At 42.9% G+C, this 18,915-nt stretch overlaps 1 protein-coding gene across 7 annotated transcripts in view; it reads left to right on the top strand.

The window, feature by feature from the left end:
* Positions 1-1,913: 1,913 nt before the first annotated feature.
* Positions 1,914-18,915, top strand: part of MEF2A (myocyte enhancer factor 2A) — an 87,881-nt gene continuing 70,879 nt past the window's right edge. The window contains exon 1 of one of the 7 annotated variants that reach the window (XM_067003682.1): positions 1,914-2,222. The gene's annotated coding sequence lies outside the window, so the exon portion shown is untranslated. Of the gene's footprint in view, positions 2,223-2,706; positions 2,880-18,915 lie in introns of those variants that run through there. The other 6 variants (XM_067003683.1, XM_067003684.1, XM_067003685.1 and 3 more) reach the window with 6 other exon arrangements.

The raw sequence follows: 18,915 nt of genomic DNA, 5'->3' as shown, positions 1-18,915 counted from the left end.
AGAACATCTGTGCCCTCCCTCCCACCCATTCTTTTTCATCAGCAGTCCCAAGAGGGGTCTGTAGAAGCAGATGTAGCAGCAAATCACTGCGTATGGAAAACAACATCTGTAATTTCAATTGGATGCCATATTTTGCACTTCCTTTTCTCAACTGTTACACAGGGCAGTGTTTCAGTTGAGACAAGACTGCATCTCAGTGTGAAAGATGCTACTCTGTACCCCGTAACTATCATTTGCAGGGTGCATACAACAATCCCTGGAGCAACACGTGCTGTGCTTATTCTGCTAGTGCCCCTGAAAAGGACAAATTAGAACCCATTATTTATCTCTTTGCCTTCCTGCTCTTTTTTTTTTTCCAGTTTAGAATAAATGATTACATACTGAAAATGATTAATGAGCATTACCAGAAGTCCTTGCTCAGGCCTTGCTTCTGTGTCTTATTCAGACTTCCACTGACTCTTAGAACTAAAGCTTATTGCTTTCATGAGAGGATTTCGTAGTCTTAATCTTTGCAAATATTAGGGATGGTAGGTGTAGTGAAGAACAAGAAAATAAACTGTATTCGTATAAAAATCAATGACAATTGAACTGTTCATGTTGAGAAATGTAAGAAAGCTGTATGTATTTAAATCTCTTCCTTGTAGGTCAATAGCAATCAGCATGGAAATATGACAGTAGATGAAAATTATTTGCATGCTGTCATTTCTCTCTCACCTCTTGCATTTTCCTAGATGGACGGTAAGAAACAACGTGCTGCTTTGAAGGAAAGGTGGATGCTTCAGAAGTTGTTCAGCTTCTTTACAGATTTTTAAATTCCAAGTAAACTGTAAATTATAAATACTGATCTTTAAATTTTCTGAAAACTGTGCCTTACTCCTTCTAGTTGAGCTAAATAATTGCAAACAGACAGCAGCCATTTATGTTCATTTTTGGGGAATGATCTTGGAGGATCTACATTTTTCCACCCAGTGGTGCGGTTAGCACGCTTGGTGTTTCTTGACTCTTGTTTTCTAAACGTTTTGGAGCTAGTTTTTGTACCTGACCCAGGAGCTGCCCTTCCAGCTCCAACACTCATCAGCTGGTTCCTCTTTTCCAGAGGCAGCACCTCTTTGGTGTCCCAGAGCAGAGCTTTGTGTTCCCTGGCTGTGATGACTACATGGAAACAGCTCAGCAGCTACCTTGTGTGTGAGGGAGAAGCCCTAGAGCACAGATTTTGGGCAAGTTAACTCGTTTTGTTATGAAACTTTTATTTGGGGGTTATTCTCCAGCTTTCTGTGATGGAGAAAAATTTTCACGCCTTCTATTTCCCAGCTCTCTTTCCCTTGAAGCCCACTTCAGAGCAGCAGCCCCCGGAGGGGGTGATGAAGGAAGGGACCCAGGGGTGCCCGTGCCCGAGCTGAGGGCCGCAGCCCCGGGGGCGGCGGGGCCCTGACATGGCCGCGGCCGGGGCGGGGCGGGGCGCGGAGCCGCAGCCGTTGCCCGGCAACCCCTGGGCACGGCGCCGCCGGGCCTGGGCGCGCACCGGGGCCGCGCCTCTGCGCATGCGCCGCCTCTTCGAGGGCGGGGCTTTTCTCCGTGCGTCATTCGCGGCCGGAGCCGGGGGGGGGCTCGTACGCCAAGGCTGGGGAGGAGGGGGCACGGCCGCCGCCTCCCGCACCGCGTTCCGCTGCTGATTGGCCGCCCGTTCCCTCTCCTCCCCTCCCATTGGCCGCCCTCCCGTCACTCCAGCCCTCCACGTTTCGCTTAGCCCCGCCCCCCGGCTGCTCCCTCATTGGCGCCGCCCCCCCCCCTCCGCTCCGCCGCGCTGCCCTATCGGCTGGCGGCCCCGCGCCACGGGGGTGGCGGCCAAGGACGCGGGGCCGGCCGCTCCCCGCGGCGACACAAAGTAATCCGCCCATGCCGGCCCCTTCCACCGGGCCGCCGCCGGCCCCGCCGCGGGCCGCGGGCTCCCTGCAGCCTCCCCCCGGCCTCCCCCGCCGCGCCGCCCCCTGCTGAGCGCCCTCCGTCGGGTCCGGCGGGCGGGGCCCGCGGCAGGATACCTCGGGGAGCGGTGCGCGCTGCGGCTCTGAGGGGAGAGCGGCGGGGGAAAAGTAGTTCCGGCCCGCCCGGGCCTCCTTTCCCAAAAATAGCGCCCAGCGCGGATCCGTGCGCCGGCGGCAGCGGCTCCTCGGGAGGCTCCGCGGGCGGCGGGGCGGCGGCGGGCGGCGAGGGGCCGCGGGCGGGTGAGCGGGGCTCAGGGGGGACGGGGAGCGGCGGGGCGGCGGCAGGGAGAAGCGGGGGGACAGGGGGGCGGCCCCCGGGGCCTGGCCTCGGCCGCCGCTCCTGTCACCGGCCCCCGGTCCTGTCACGGGGGGGGGGGGGGGGCCGGGCCGCCGCGATCCCCCCGGGGCCTGCCCGCACCCCCCGGGCAGGGCAAGGCAGGGCGGCGGGGTGGGGGCGAGGCCCTGACGAGCGGCGGCCGAGGTTCCTCGGCGAGGGGCAGCGCCTTTTGTCCGGCTGCGAGGCCACCCGGGGGGGTCCGCGGGGTGAGGCGGAGAGCGACGGGGGGGGGGGGGGGGGGGGGGCGGGAGGGGGAGGCAGGGACCCGCCGGGTGGGCACCGCGTGAGGTGCGCGGCTGCTGGCGCTCGGCTGGGGGGGGTCGTGTCCGGAGGAAGGAAGGAGGGAGGCAGGGAGGGAGGGGGGGGGCACGGCTGGGCGCTGCCCGCGGGGTCTGCGAAGCCACCCCCGGCACAAGGCAGGAGGGCGAGGCTGCTCCGCTCCTGCCCGGGAAGGTGCCCGGAGTTTGTGGAGTTCCGACGCGGCTTTGGCTGCCTTCGAGATGCTGGGTGGCGACGGGAAGGGAATTGTTCGCGAATTATTATAGCGAACCGTTTGACAGGTAATGAATTTGGGAGTTGAAAAGCAGGAGTTTTCTGGAGGAAATATGACAGTCTCAGAAGAGGTTTTTTTTTTTTTTTTTTTTTTTTTTTTTTCTCTACGCTCAGCGTAAAAACCATCGTGTCGCTGAGACCGAATATATCAGGAGCGGGAGGGAGGAAGGGGCTTGTGGGAAGCCAAAGAGGCAACAAAAAGGAAAAATTTGTAAATAATAGTAAGACAAAAATATTTGGTATGGAATTGGTAATATACGCTGTTTCTTTAAAACGTTTTTCAGAATCTGGTAAATTTTGATGTAGCATAAGGAAGGCTGTAAGCTTTCAAACTTCATTGTGTTAACTGTCGACACAAAATTGTTAATTATGCAAGTCTTTTGCTATTAGGATCTAGAAATCTATATTTTTAATGCTATTTCTGTTGGTTTATCAGTAGCTAGCGCTTAAACAACCTGCACAAAAGCTGCAGCAGCTAAATATTCTATCCTGTCTATTTTATTTAAAATGTTTACCTGTACCTCTTCCATGTAAGAAAGCAATCTTTGTTTCTTTTCCTCTCTAAAGAGCTGTTTCCATTTGGGGGAGAACCATGAGATGAGTTTTTAAACTATTTTTTCATTTAGGTGCTAGAAGGTGCGCAAAATCGTAGGGTTTTTAAAATTACATAATTTAGACAAGTTGTAATGATGGATGTAATTTTAACACTTTGGGTTTCTAAAGGGCGTAACTGCCAAGTGGTATTTTTAAAATTCTGTGCTTGTTGAACTAGCAATGCAAAAATGAGAGAAGGGGAAAAAAAAATCTTGATATGAAGGTGTCCAAATAGCAGTACCCAGTTAGAGGGTCTTGTGTTTGAGGGCAGTCGGTCTGGAATTTGGGAAGGAAAATACCCTAGTACCCTTATTAGTTTTTTTCTCTCTCTGTACTTCTGTTCTAAATGTGCAGTTGACATAGTCCACCAGTAGTAGTAGAAGAGTGTCATCAGTAAAAGGGAAGGATCCTTCAGCGAGAGGGATGGGATCTACTTTGGAGCAATTTTAGCGCAGATGGTAGGCTCTCTTTCTGTCAGCGCAGCCCATCTTAAACCACTTACAATGTCCTAGTATTTCTTCTGTGTTATTTGGGAGGAGGCATTCCTAGATTGTAAACTGTGGAAGAAATATGTTAGTCTTTAGTTTGTACGTTTGTTTGTTTTGCTCCATTGTTTAAGCGTGTATTTAAGAAATTGTAATTATATTTCACGTCTATAAATGAGAGGGTCCATAGAACGCTTTGGGTAAATATGGTTAGGTATCTGGATTTAGGTTACTGTAATTTCACACAACGTTATTTTTTTCCGCTGTGGAAGAGGGGAAGAAGAAATAAATGAACACTGACTGAAAGAAGCTAAGTGAACTGATCTGTGGATTTGAGTCACGTTGGACTAATGATATAGGAAGGACTTGGCTGGATTGAAACTTGAAATAATTCTGGAGAATAAAACGGCTTAGTATGGCAGAAGACCTGTCTTAGTTAGAAACCTTATTTGAGTCGAAGTGAATGCGGTTTACCTTAAATTGGTTACTGTGGGCAGCAAAGCTTTTGCAGGGTTTATTTTAGAAAGTTAGCCAAGTTTCTCAGATAACCTGTTGATGTCATTCTGAGTATTCAGGGCCTAAGTGCTGCTTCAGAGAACTAGAAGCAGCCTGCAAGGCTGTAAACAATGCCATACCTCCTTGCCTCCCTCAGTCCTGCAGGCACAGCAAACGCAGCAGCTGGTTAGTTCTGGCTGTTGTGGAAGTCGTGTCGGACAGCACTGGGAAATGGGAAAACCTGGAGTAGTTTGTGAGCTCAGTTTTTTGCCTGAATAAGAAATATTTCAGTTTTGTAATGTGTGGCTCATTATGCCTTGCATGTGAGATGCTTGTGTGTTTCAGCTTGTTTTTTTTAAAAAACATGTTTTCTAAAAGCGTAAGTCATCACACTTTGTTCACCTTACTAAAACCTGATTTTTTATTTTTAAAGGCCTTAACACCAGGACTTGCTTTTCCTTCTTGCCGAAACCTCCCTTACTTTGCTTTAATTTAAACAGCATGTGCTGACGTAAATGCTGTGTAACTTCTCAATGCACAAAGTGGCTTTATTTTTCACATCTTTTATTTTTGAAAAAGATATTATTTAATGTATTTAATAATTGTGTTCTTAATTGATCACGTGGAACAAAAGTCAGAATCTCAGCCCATGGTAATATGGGGGAGCTCTGGCGTATTGCATTCAGATTTGGTTTCTTCAGCTCTGATAAAGGAACCAGAGAAAATAAATGCATCGTTCCTCCTTCATATTTTTTCTTGTATGCTTTGCTGCTAGTGTAGAAAGGCAGATGCACCCGGTATTTGAGTTGAGCAGGCAATATGTTACTGAAGTGGCACTGAGTGGGGGCGTAGTTTAACTCTGTCTCCTATCAGACAAAATGACCTCGCCTTTGGAGCGTTTATTCAGGTTCTGAAATATTTAAATCTAGATGACGTTTTCCCTGAAAGTTATAAAGTGCTTTTGGTGTCTTGTTCAGCTTGTAAGATTACAGCAAGACATTATTTCTTTTGCTTTTTTTCCCCAAAGTTGATCCTACTGATCTTCCAGTAAAAAGAGATCAGGCATTTTTTGGGGGGGTCAGCTAATCAAAATAGATTTTAGATCGTTGATACAGTAGCTAATGAATGAACAAAATGGCCTTACTAAGAGTTAAAGACGGGCTTCTGCTGTGTAACATGACAGTTATACCTCCCCCTGTTAGTTCTGTGCCCTGTGATGGGGAACCAGCTAATAAATACTGCTGTGGAGGTTGAAGTTGGTAGTCTGCAGTAGTGCTGCCTGCTTTGTTGTAAAGTAAGCTGATCTAGGTTGCTACCTCTTACACCCCCCTCACCTCATGTGTTCTTGTTTTAACACTTGTTCTTTCAAGTTACCGCTTATGGGAGTGAAAGGGAGGTTTTTATTTTTTCTTTCACGTTCTCCATTTTTTTGATTATGAACGCTCTTGTTTAAACTTACATTTAATGGTTTTGTGAGAAAGTTCCTAAAGAAAAACCCGTTCAAGTTAAATCTGGAAAAATAACCCCCTGAGTTGTCTGCGCTTCCATTTGATACTGAAGGGGAATTACTGTCCTGCAAGAGAGCTCAGTTCCTGAGATTTCTGGCTGGTCTGGTCTCAGAACTTTGATGCAGAGGAATATGGAACCTTTTCTAGAGAAAACACTTGGGTCTTGTTCGCCCCGTGTTGTAACAGTACAGGTGTGCCCGTACGATGAGAAAAAAATACATCCTTCTTAACAAGAGCATGATTAATTGAACTCTCTTTAATGGAATTGACATTATTCCATGAAATTATTGTTTAAGGAATCATTAACATTATTTCATGGAATGTGTATTCGAATTGCTCATGGTGCTTAATTGGATAGGTGTCCCAGTTATGTTCATCTCTGTCCCTGAAGAGGTTTTCTATTCTGCTGAGGTCCTTATGGACCAACCCAAAGGCTTGAGGGTGCGTTTTGTATTGCTTTGTGCCCAGCAGGGGTTTCGCTAGTAGCTATTAAATATTGTTACAGCCTATTGTAAGCATATTAAGTTAAAAGTAGTGTTAGGAGTTAGCAGCTGAGCACGGTTGTATAAAGGTGATTTAAAGAACTAAATAATGGTGAGAAAAATGTGTTTTCCTTCACTGTAGTGGTTGAAGATACCCTAAAAATGGGGGTGAAATGGGTATATCTTTGCTTTTGATACTTGTATGACAGTGACTAGGGGAGGAGGATTTTTTTCCATTTCCTTTAAATCCCTGCAAGAGTTTTTGAAACTCGGCCTCATTTGAACACCAGATTGCTTCCAGTATTGTAATTTGGGATTGCATGGATTGGACTAAGGCTATTTTTATTGTTTGAAAGCTAGCCGCAGACCTGTGAGGATACATAGGAGTGGATACGTTGTCATGATGCATGTACTAATACTTGCAAGCTGTGGTCAGTCTCAATGTTGAGTGCTATACCAATATGCATAGGCCTGATCTTGTTATTTTCTGTGATGATTTATGATGTTTGGAAGGCCAAGGGCAATAAATTATTAAACTTTTAGCTATATAATTACGTAAGCACATCTATAACTGAGCTGTGCTTTGGTCGTGCCGTTAAACATTGCTTTAATGACGAACCTGGCATAGAGAGTTGAGAGAAAGGATTCAGGGGTGATAATTTTGGTATCCCTTACGATGTGTAGGAACACATTGCACATGTAAAAAGATGGGTATGGAAGAACTACGGTTTTAAAAGGAGAGAATAAACAACCAGGTTCAGCCTTTTGAACCTTGAGGGAGGGATGCGTGCATGGGCACACAGTGAGGGGTGTTAAAGTGCAGAACAGGCTTGCTTTGGCGAAGTGTCTGTTAGAGACCACTGAAAGGTGTCAGGGTGAAGTGAGTCTTTTTTTGCTTTGCTCGTGCAAAATTTGTAATACTTAAGGAGGCTGAGAAAGAAGTAGGAATAATAGCAATGAGGGCTTTTCTTTCCTCATGTATCAAAGAAAAGTGACAGTACTTTTAAGCGAGCATCTTTCTACAGATATTTTGAACTGTATTTCGTTGATGGTCTTAGTGGTGTGGAAAACTTCTATAGCATAGCTCAGAAGCATTGAGGTTATCAACATTAAGGATGTCTTTTTTTTGGTATCATTCTTTCACAGCAACTGCCCTCTTCCTGATATGACTGCATGCATCCTGTTTTAAAAACTGTAAGCTGACAAGAATGAGTGCTAGTAAGCTGGTCTGTGTAGCAGTTCAGAAATGGTGCTTTTTCCATTGTGAGCTTTCAAAGCACTGAGTCTGCCAAGAATATTTAAGAAAATTGGATGTTCCTTCGTCACTGTGCTCGTGTTGTGCTGTCACACAGAGAGGGTAATAAACTAAATTTTTGAGCAATTGAATTTTTTTCCTTGAAGGTGTTAAAATTTGTGTGTAGTAATATGAGGTTTTAATTGCAAACAGGATGTCTTAAATCTACACTCAGAAGCCACTTTGTTTCAGGGTAAAAGAAGGGAAAGTAAAAGGTATGGCAGGAGATACAGTATTTCACGTGGTGTGTGCAGAAAGGGAAGTTGCTTTTTCCTATGTTTTTGTGCCTGTAGGCTGTAAATTTATCTTTGTTAGTCTGGGTTGGATGATGCACTTATTAGCTTGGCTAGTCAGCTTTTGGGAGTTAAAGTTTTGGATTGCAGAAGAAGGATTTCCTTTGAGACTCCTTGATACCCTCTCTGTTCTGTTTCTGTCAGAGCACCAGGGCCTTTTTTCTTTTTTTTTTTTTTTTTCCCCTTTTTGGTCCTCTTGTTCTCCTTACCTTTGTTCTTAGCATGCCAAATGGTGGTGTCTTCCTTTTTGTTACTGAAACGTACATCGAGATGTCTGTTTTGATGTTGGGCTCAGCTATGGAAAAAAGTGCCAGCGGTAAAGGTATCAATGGTTACCACAAAGAAGTGCTAAATTAAAAGAAGTCTGAGGGAAGGAGGCAAAACCATGGCTGGCTGGGGAGAGATGTGGCAGTAGGTGGAGGCAGGTATTCGCTGCATACTGGAGGTGTGGAACGTGGGGTGTTGTGTGGTAACTCTAGTTCGTAACACAAATGCTCTGAAAATTCACAAGGAGTGTATAGAGCGTGCAGTAACATTGCTGGGTATCAAAGAATAATTTTCGATTTTGTGTAGGTGGTTATTGTTGTCTTTGTCACAAATACGGAGACTGCTAACCTGGATTGCTGTCAAAAAGTACTGGGGAGCTATCAACCGAATTAACTGACGTTTTTAGCATATTTTTGCTGTTTGACCAAACCCATGTTACATAACTAACTAGAAATACAGCACGCTTGTTCTTAATGGAGGCCACAGAAAAATTCAAGTTCTTCAGACTTTGTCATGGGTTTACTATGAGCTGAAACGTGAGGGGAGGGTGGCAATGGCAAGAGTTACCATAACACACTCTTGTCAAATAATGTTTTGTTTTCCTTTGAAAAAGAAGCTATTGGTCAATGTTTCTCTATCACTTCATGCTGTTAATTCAGTAGCTTCAAAGAACTGATAAAATGTGATGTTGAAATGATAGAAATTTTTGGATTTAAAGACATAAATGATGGATGTTTGTGAATGCTGGAGTCATTTAGCTCCTTTATGAAAATATAGGGAAAGCCCTTTCAAAGACAAATAATTTGTTAAAGCAATGAAATAGAGCTATGTGAGCTGACCATGTCAAATGCTATCATTGTCTTTCCATGCTGAAAGATGCTCCTGGTGACTCCTAGTTGTTTTTTTTTTTTTTTTTTTTTTTTTTTACATGCTTATATCTATGTAGGGGACTTGGATTCACAGTGAGGTGAAATCAATCCTGACAGCATGCAGTTCCCCACTAGCTGCTCCTAGTAAATCTGTGTGCAGGTACTTTTGGGCGTGCCCTGTGTGCCAGCCTTCTAGATCAGTGGGTTGCAGTCTTTTTTTCTGTTTGTCTCTTCAGCAAAAGCATAAGGGGAATCTACAGAGTCCTTTAACTGTCAAGTTAAGCCTAACGGTGACATGATTGCTTTTATAGTTAGCTTTGGAGGCTGGCCTAGATTAGTCTATGAAACCTGTTGTCAAGCGCGTGAGTATTTACAGTGAGCGCTGTTGTGCACTAGCACAAGATGCTTATATAAAAACTTGGACCAGATTCTTTCAGAAAGTAACTGGATATGGTCATTCAAAAGGGGATTGAAATTTTGAGTATGAAGAGGCCCAGGTAAAAAAAAAATATCTGTTTTTAAAAACGGAGAAAAGGACTTGCCCCGTGTTTATGATCCCAGCCCAAAGTACTGCGTGGTCATGTTAGGAGCCCCTGCAGCACCCTCTGGTGATCCAAACATGCTTGTGCAGCAGTTGGGGTCCTGGCTGAGCTTCCGAATGAGCCTAGCCATCGTGTGTTGGTGCAGGGCTGAAGGACGTGCTTTAGAACAAGCTTGGTCTACAGCCAGCTTGATGTTAGTGATGGGTGCTCTTGGGTTTTGCTGCCTTTTTTTTGTCTTTACCTTCTGATTTTTTGTCTAGGAGGAGACAGAAGTCATTAAAAGATCTGTAGACTGTCTTGGCAATATCGGCTGTAGGCAAGCGTAACGAGTGTGATTTCGTGAGATGAAAGGCTTCCAGCATCATGGCTGTGTTGCTCAGGAGCAAATGCAGCATGGTATGGGGAAGAGGGAAGGACGCAGAGAATGTCTATATTAAAATTGTTATTCTGTATATTACAGCCCATTTTATGTATGATGTTAAAACATGGCCTGCAGAAACTGAAGTTACCTTATTACTTACCCAATATGAAAAGCGCTAAACTTAAATCCAGTCTAAACAAAATAGTAAGGTAGTGGTTTTGCAAGGAACAAAACTTGCAGAACTTTTCATTTTCTTTAGTTTTCGACTCTTCCATTATTCCCTGATTTTCCAGAACTTTCCTTCTGTACAGTGCATTTCTCTTAAATTCGTTATCTTAAATGGCCGCTAGCTGTGGCTGGGCTGGGTAGGGGTGGCTGCTGCCTGCCCGAGTGATCCACCAGGAGCTGCTGCCTCTCACGTTGCCGCAGATGAGGTGCTGTGCTTGGGGTGTGTGCAACCGCCAAGTCCAAATCTCTGGAGCATTGCACTAGGTTGAAACTGGCCAAATAAATCAGAAGCTATTAATGAGGAAGAATAGACTGGGCCAAAGGAAATCTTATTTTATTCAACCAAGCTGAAAAAACTGTTGGTGATAGGTCCTTCTTCAAGATTTTACTGCCATTGTTGATAATCCTTTATTCTTAGATAAGTAAACTCTTATTTCTTAGAAGTTTTTATTTGATTTTATGGAAGTAAACTCTTAAAGGTAGGACCACTTCAAACCGTGCCTTTGGTTTCTTATTTTGCCTTGCTTTTAGTGTACTTGATTTGATCTAAATGTCATAGCGGGCTGTGATTCATTCATTCAGCAAAGTTAAATCTTAATAGATCTTCAGTTTGATGATGCCTGCTTAAAAGTATATGGGAGGATGTTAGTAAAGTATATGTGATCTCTTAACCAGAGAGTCTGGTCAGGTTGCCATCTGCAAAATACTGTAATGGTTTGGGGATTTTGAGTGCAAAATAGGATTTGCTTCTTGTGATCTAGAGTTTGAGCTCAATGGCTTGCGATCACTACTGCCTGTCCTCTGTTGCTATTTCCCTTGTCAGACTTTGGACCATAATTGTATACGACGGTTTTACACCAGTTTTGGACAGCAGTTTGCTTTGTTTCTCCGCATGTCCTGGGGATGGGGGTTATGTCCTGAGCAGGAGGTTATTTGCATGAAAGGAAGGCAGAAGACCTGTTTGTCTAGAAACCAGTCAGATTTCTGTTTCTGTGCCACGTGCATAATCTCCTCTGCGCTCCTCCTCCCTGCCAAGGAAAAGGAGCAGCTAAGAGGAGGGAAATCTTGTTTTGTTCTTATGAGACATTGATAACTTCATTAAAATCCCCACTCCCCTCACCCCCTGTATGTAAGGCTCATATCTGTGTTTTATTGAGGACTTCAGGGATACTGTTTTTTTAGCATGGTATTTTTAAGGCTGAATTGTTCAGTATCAAAACCTGCCATGGTGTTCCTGAAGGTACTGGCTGACTAGTTCTCAAAAGACGTTTCAACCTGCTTTTCCATCATACATTCTTCTGATGAAATGTTAATGAGAAGATGATCAGATAAACTTCTTGAAAACCTGGTACAACATACTCATCAGCTAAGGATTTTTCTTCGGATCTGTTTCATTTAAGGCATCTATATTTGTTTCTGTAGCTGTCTTGCATGAGTGAGATAATGCCTATGAGCAAGCCACAGAGATCGTGGTATGCTGTTCTTCTAAGGCTTGGATTACTAATTTTCTGAAGGCCTACCGAACAACAGCCCTTCATGTGAAGATTCTTTTGTGCCTGTTAAATCTGCTAGAAGCAGAATAAATTAAGTATTTGGATATCTAAAGTCACTCTCCCAGCTACAATTCTGTGTTCCTATCTGATGAGGAGTCCTCCAGGCTTCTTATCTTCAGTAGCTGAGATCACAGTTTTTGCCTCTGACCTATCTGTACTTTACTGCTTTTAATTTTTCATGGTCTCGTCTCTTTTAATCATAATGGCTTATAACGTGCTGCACTGGCATAATTAGTTTATCCTAAAACAGTCTGATCTGTTAGCAGTGTTGGACCAGGAAAGAGACAGCCAGCCCAGCAGTCATCAGGCACTCAAGGGTACATCAGCATTTGGGCCACAGGGGAGGAAGGAAGGAGTAGGTGAGAGTCTTTCAAAGCTGCAGTGGGGTCCTGAATGTGAATGTTTCAGCCCACCTGTGTATTTACAGATGGTTTTCTTCAGGACTTTGTGATGACAGGTAAAGTAACTAGAAAGGATCATTTTAAAAATTGTTTCAACAAAGATACAAGCGATGTAGAATTTAATAGAAAGACCAGTTCCTCAGATATCCCTTTGCTTAGGTTGTTTTTTGTATATGTAGCTTGCTTTATCAACTCTTACACTTGAGAGGGAGTGAGCCTTTCTAATCTTAGCTCAAATGCTTTCTTGTATTGGAGTTATAAGTATTTCTGGTCTCAGACCTTTAAATTTTGAAGTATCCCACCATTAATGTATCAGCTTACCTGGGACTATGTATCCAAGTTGGATTGCCTTATACAATTCTTAGCTTGCCTTTTCCATTAAAATCTCCTTACAAAGACAGATTCGGGCAAGGAAACATGGCTGTTGTAGTTATACTGATTCTGAAAGATAAAGTAAGCATTTAAAATGCATGCTTTTGGAAGAGCTTGTGCCGCAATTGTCTTTGTAGTTGCTACGTTATTCGAGGGATTAGAATACTTTTTTCTTATTGTTATGTAGGGGAAGGAACTTGATATGAAATACATTCAAGATGCTGTTTGTCATGTGCTTTATTTCATGATTTCTGGAATGTGTTTAATTTTGATCTCTATAGAAGAATACCTCTTTTTCTGAAGTTGAGAAAAAAGCAAGATTACGTGCCAAGTTGCCCAGCTTTTTGTTGATTAAAATCTGATTTCAGCTCTTAGTGTGATACACGTAGTCATTTGGTTAAATGCTTAGATCCTTACTAGCTGATGTTGGGGAAACAAACACTGGCGGCTCTGGACTGAAAGTAGAAAATGTTCCATTATTTCAGCATGTAAAATGATTTTTAGGGAGCGTTTGTTCTGCTTTTGGATTGATAAATCTGCACTGACAAGTTTGGGTCCTGATATTTGATCTCAGGCCCTGTAACAAAACTTGTAGAAATGCTTTCTGAGGTCGCAGTTGAATTTGTACTTGCTACCTGGGCTCTTGTTGAAAGACAAACTTGGACTCTAACAAGCAACTAAAAAAAATCCACCTGGAAGTGAAACTCAAACATTATTAGGAGAATTTGGTTTACTACTACTGACCATGTGACAGGTAAATTTGATACAGTATTTTCCACCCAGGAAGTGAGAAAAATGGTTTTAAACACTATTGTGTGCGTTGAAGTCTTGTGCGTGCTGCAAGATTGTTTGAGGTTTTCCTGTAAATTGCAGCAACTTGAGAAGTCTTGAAGGTAGTTTATTTGTAAACTAGCTCCGTTTTATTTTGCTGGCGTTGCTGGCAGTCTACTGTATACAGATAGTTACAGTAAATCTCAAGATTGGGAGGTGGAACTCACTTGCTTTTCTTCCTGGTATGGCTATACTTCACAAAAGCTTGGGATGGCCATCATGTTAATATGGTTCAGTTAGGTAGAAACAAAATTGTTCTGGTTACACTTCTAGACCAGATTAGGTGAAGTCAGCTTGGTCTGTGAATTTAGTACATCTTTTGAAATGTTTGCTTTCTTTTTTCGTATTTCATTGTTTCTCCTACAGTCATTAACTGTAATTACAGTGAGATTGCAGTGAACTTGTTTCACTGTTGTGGCTAAACCCTTGGTAGCAATGATGTAGGTGGTAGAGATCCTTGTCCTGTATTCTTTCTACAGTGTTTCCTTGTGCCTGTTACATCTACAATGAAAATGCTGTAAGCTGTCCTCATTGCCTGTGTGCTTGTTCCTTGTTACAGTATTAATGTGTGTGCCTTGGAAGGATTAGTACAGAGATTGTTAGAAGAGGAAGTCTAGCACAGAAACGCATCCTTTAGACTACTTGAAACGTTGGAGAATTCTGACAGGGTTCCCATGGTAGTGAATGTGTTTTCTTCTAAACACATTAGTCAGATCTTGCTGTTGTCTTCCTTATAATGCAGCATGTTGGCTGTATTATAGTCAAGATACAAGTTGCCTTAGCAAAAACTTCTAGAGCTGTGTTTAAAAAAAGTGTAAAGCTGTGTTTGGCAAAAAAAAAAAAAAAAAAGCTAACAGGTTGTAGTGGTCCCTCTGTATGTGTGTACAGAACTTTCTTCCCTTCTGTGGATTAGAAAGCTTACTTGAGTGGCAGTCTTTGTCTTTATTCTCTGCTGTACTACCATATTATAATTGTCTAACTCTTATTTTAGGGAGACAATATGAGCACAGCAAGTAATTAATCTGAGTGATACCTGATTGGATTAGCATTGGTTAGAGAACGTCTCTACAATCCTGCATTGCACAACTGTACATGTCTGTGAGAGAGCTGCAGTAAATAATGAACTCAGCTCTTCAATCTAACGCATGTAGCTCCAGATCCGTACTTTCACTGCCACTCTTAATTTCCGGAATGCCCCAGTGTGTTGAGATGCTCTCCTGGATTTCCAGGGTGGGAGCACAAGTGCAGGGAGCACAGGCGGTGTGCTGGTGGCCAAGGGGCAGGCACCAGGGGAGCGGTGCGTCCGGTAGGTCTGTGCCGTGTGCTCAGACATGTTACAGGCTCACAGGCCTTATCTGCATTTCGTGCACAGCAGCTTCCTTGGCTTATCTTAATAATGCTCACATTTGAAAGACTTGCTGAGCTACTCTGCTCAAGAACGTATGATGGGAAAAATATTACTAATTAGATCTGTCTTTAAGATTAGAAACCAAATTCAGGAAAATAGTCTTTTAGTCTGTTTAGCTAGAATTGCTCAGATCCCCTCCTAGATCAAAGGTAAAGCTATATTGTGATTAAAGGTGTGACTGCAATTTGTGTAGATAAATGTATGCAGGCTACCTTTAAACTAGTTAGTTTAGTGTTGCTGTGCAAGTCAATGACATGTTAGGATACCCACAGAGAGAAAGTATTTGCTTTGTTTTTATCCCTGCTGCTTAAAAATCCACGGTGTCACAAAGTGCTCTTAATTGTAGTCCCTAAAGAGGACAAAGCTGTTTCTTAATGGAGAACGTTTCTTAAGAGTTGAATTTGTCATCTGTTAAGTGTTTGAGAGACTGAGTACGTTCAATTATGACTATTTGCGAGTGAGAAGTGGGTGGCAATGCACCTGCATTTGGAGGGGGGCATGTCTTATCACATGGTCTCGTGTGGTTTGTAGCTGTGAATTCCTGTTTCAGCTCTTGTTCACATCTTTAGCAGAAAATTACTGAAACTGATACATTCCAGTAAAACAAGTGACAGCCAGCACCAACCAACTTTTACTTTGTTTCCTTATTAAATGTGGTTTGGTCATTTTCTTGTGTTGGGAATGTATGATTCTCAAGGTTCTTGATTTAGCAGAAACTGCTTTATAAAATGTCCATCGAAGTTGACATAAAATGCCTTCTAGAGTAGGCTTGAAACTCTTTAATTGTTATAGCAAATTTACATCAGTCTTTTTTTTTTAAAGTAACACTTTTTTTCCTTATATGCTTTATTTAGACAATTAGATTAAAATGAAGTTTGTGGCTTTCAGTAAAACTTGTAGCTCCAGAATCTGTCTGTACTCCGGATCGATGCTTCTGCTGAGAGAAGAAAGCTTTGGCTCAGTCGGCCCTCACAAATCATGAGAGCTGGTGAGCTCGGGGTTTTGGTTCACTTAGGACTCTGTGACAGAGGCTTCTGTAGAGCACGTCCAGATCTTGTGGCGCTGATAGCGGTTAGCTGCTGGTGGTAGTTCTACTGTTTTGTTGTTAGACCTGACCGAGTGGGTGCCTGGCTCTGAGAGGTCTCAGTTTTAACTGTGGGGCTTAATTCTGCAGAGCAGAACTTCCATTGGCTCCTTAGGGAAAAATATGGAAAATAAAATAATTTTCCAGTGAGTGCTGTGTTTTTCCATTTGTTCTCAGTTCTTTAGCTGATACCTGTAGGTTAAATTACAAGTTTCAATTGTTGTCTGGAGGACTTTGCTAGGCAGTTGTTTTAGCAGCAAATGTTACTTTTATTGCCAAACCTTGCTTTGCTTGAGTGTTTAATTGTGGAGGAAATGTAAGATTGGTGCTTTGCCTTGCCATTGAACATGGTTGATTGCTTTCTGACCCTGGTGCAAATACCTTAAGCCTTGTCTCCCTGCCTAGGTGCAGGTTAACAATCTCCAGTCCTGTTCTGCCCTGTCACGCGGACAAGGAACCGTATTTTGAAGAGAAGAGGTGGCGTGCCGTGTGATACGGCTAAAATGAAGTCACGTAACCAATTGAAGCTATGTGGGGTGTGACTTGGTGTGAGGATTTGGAAGAGTGAATATTTCAGACTTCAGCTGTGTATTCCTTCTAATCTTTGTTGTTTTTTTTGTTTGTTTGGTTGTTTTTTTTGAGAGAGAGAGATGCAAGCAGACCAGAAGTATTTGAGTCCCAACTTTTCTGCCCTTCTCTGCTTTTTCTGTAGCTTTCATTCATTTCATTTCCCAGTGGGTAGATAAAAGTTTTCTGTTAGACTTATCTAGTAAATCTGATCTACTCTCAGTAACTATCTTTTTTTTTATTTTCATAATATCTTCCCTTCTCCTTCTGATTTATCATGTAATGCTCTCAAGAATACAGTTTCAGATCGGTCAGCTGCATATATCACATGAACAGGGCTTTATTCCTTGTTTCCACTTTGTGTCTGGAAAAGTCTGTGTTCCCAAACTGACCAATTAAATATCAATTCTTTCAGGAAATATAACACTGTGATCTTAAAATCTGCATAGTTTCACATTTTCTATGTCATGTTTTTATTGTTAATCTTGTTTAGGTAGATTTTGATTTCTGTTGTTGCTTTTTGTTTGTTTTCTGAAATAAGAGTGAACTGTAACACATCAAACAGTTGCAGATAATTTAATGCCAAGTCTCCACCAAGGTCAGCATTTTTAAAATATTTTGTGTAATACTGAGCATTGTTCTTAGTCAAAACATGGTTCAAATGATCTGTAGAACCTTAATATTATTTGCTTGCAGTAGAAACATTTGTATTTCAGTGTTTACTGTATTGGTGAAATACCAGGTATCAAACTTCTGAATGTGTTGTATACTTGTAAAGTGCCATTACATCATCGTTGTTCTGTAGTGCTGTGACTTTCTAATAGTCGGTCAGAGTGGTATGTAATTCTGAAATCATCAGGATGGAAATAAGTTTTCAAATATCACATAATGCCAAAATGGGTTCAAGCCTGATGCAATTAAAGTGATCGCTTAAATATCTGAGTAGTAACAAGTCAAGTGCCAGGTCTAGCAGGAAGCAGACAATGGGACCCTAATGGGCTAGGCTTGCCTTTTTGACGGTTACAAGGAGGTGAACCACAGTTCTTGAAAAAAGTGGGTTTTTTTTTTTTTCCTTTGCAACAACACTTTGTGCTCCCGTGGGTAGGGTGTGGGGACTTCTTACCACCAGCTGCACAGTGCCCAGGTGGCCCAGATTGGGTATTCAAGCTATCAGGTGGAACGCTGCCCTGTACCAGTGCTTAGTCAACATGGTGCTACTTGACCACATAAAGAATCTTAATCATGCTTATGTGTGGCGTGAAGTAAATACAGGTTCTCCATGTAGTTAGTACAAGTGTTTCTCCTGGCTCATTAAAAAAATCCTTCCTGCTTTACAGAGGTGATGTGGTGCCTCCAGCATGGTCCCTTAGGCATTGTGTTATTTTTGAAGAATGTGAAGTGAGATGTACCTCAGTATGGTGTTGTAATCCTAAACTTTATAAAGCGTGAAAGCGATAACATGAACTTTTATATTTATTAATTTTACTGAAGTTGTAATGTCAGAAGGAAACCCAGTCAGTGTGTTGGGACCATGCCGTAAACTTGAGCTAGTTTGGTTTATAACCATTGAGTGAGTGAAATTGCAAACGTACTAATATTTCTCTTCTGTAAAAACGTGATGTACTGTATCTCTGCCACTGTATTATTTGATAAACTGCTGCTTCATTAGTCTCTGCAGACTAATTTAAGGAACTACTCAGATTGCATAATGAGCAATCATTAAAATATCATCTACTCAAAATCCAGCTATTTATCACGGCATAGCTGTAGGTTTGCCTCCCTTTATGTTAGCTTGACCTGCCCAGGGCATACTTCCAGGTGTCCTCCTGACAGCGGGGAGAACCAGGGATGTCTGAACCATCTTGTGGAGTTACTGCTCGAGTGGAACAGGTCCAGATGTGCTCATAGCATGCAGCAAACATACAGTTACACCTGAAGTAGGTACAGGAGATAACTTTAAACTAGCCACCATGGATGTGGTTTCGTTAGCAACAGTCTGAGATTTCCGTACGTGAGCTAGTGGCCTAAATATTTACGCAAAGGTCTGGATGTTCTCCCCTGCCTCCAGCTTCAGCGCTGAAGCTTATTGTGATTACACTGTTAGCGATGAGTATATGAGTTGAGGGAGTTAGGCTTTCCTCTGTGCTTCCGTAAAGGAAAGGATTAATGTGAATATAGCAGAATACAGATACTTTTCTAATCTGTTTTGAGCTCTGTGATCAAATCTATTTCCGTTTCATTTTGGCTTTCTCCGAGGCAGTGGGCTGCAGCAATGAACCATGATATCTGAGGTGCCCCCTGTGTTAGTTCCTGGGCAGCTTTTAGAAGAGGTTGCCTTCCTTTGCCCATTGGGCTGGCATTCGCCATGGTATCAGTTCTTGTGGTATGACATAGCAAAGTGTAGCGACAG

Source organism: Anser cygnoides, chromosome 11 (genome assembly GCF_040182565.1).
Source record: "Anser cygnoides isolate HZ-2024a breed goose chromosome 11, Taihu_goose_T2T_genome, whole genome shotgun sequence".
Classification (NCBI taxonomy): domain Eukaryota; kingdom Metazoa; phylum Chordata; class Aves; order Anseriformes; family Anatidae; genus Anser; species Anser cygnoides.
The sequence above is the reverse complement of the archived record's forward strand: the minus strand, read 5'-3'. Positions and strand labels throughout refer to the sequence as shown.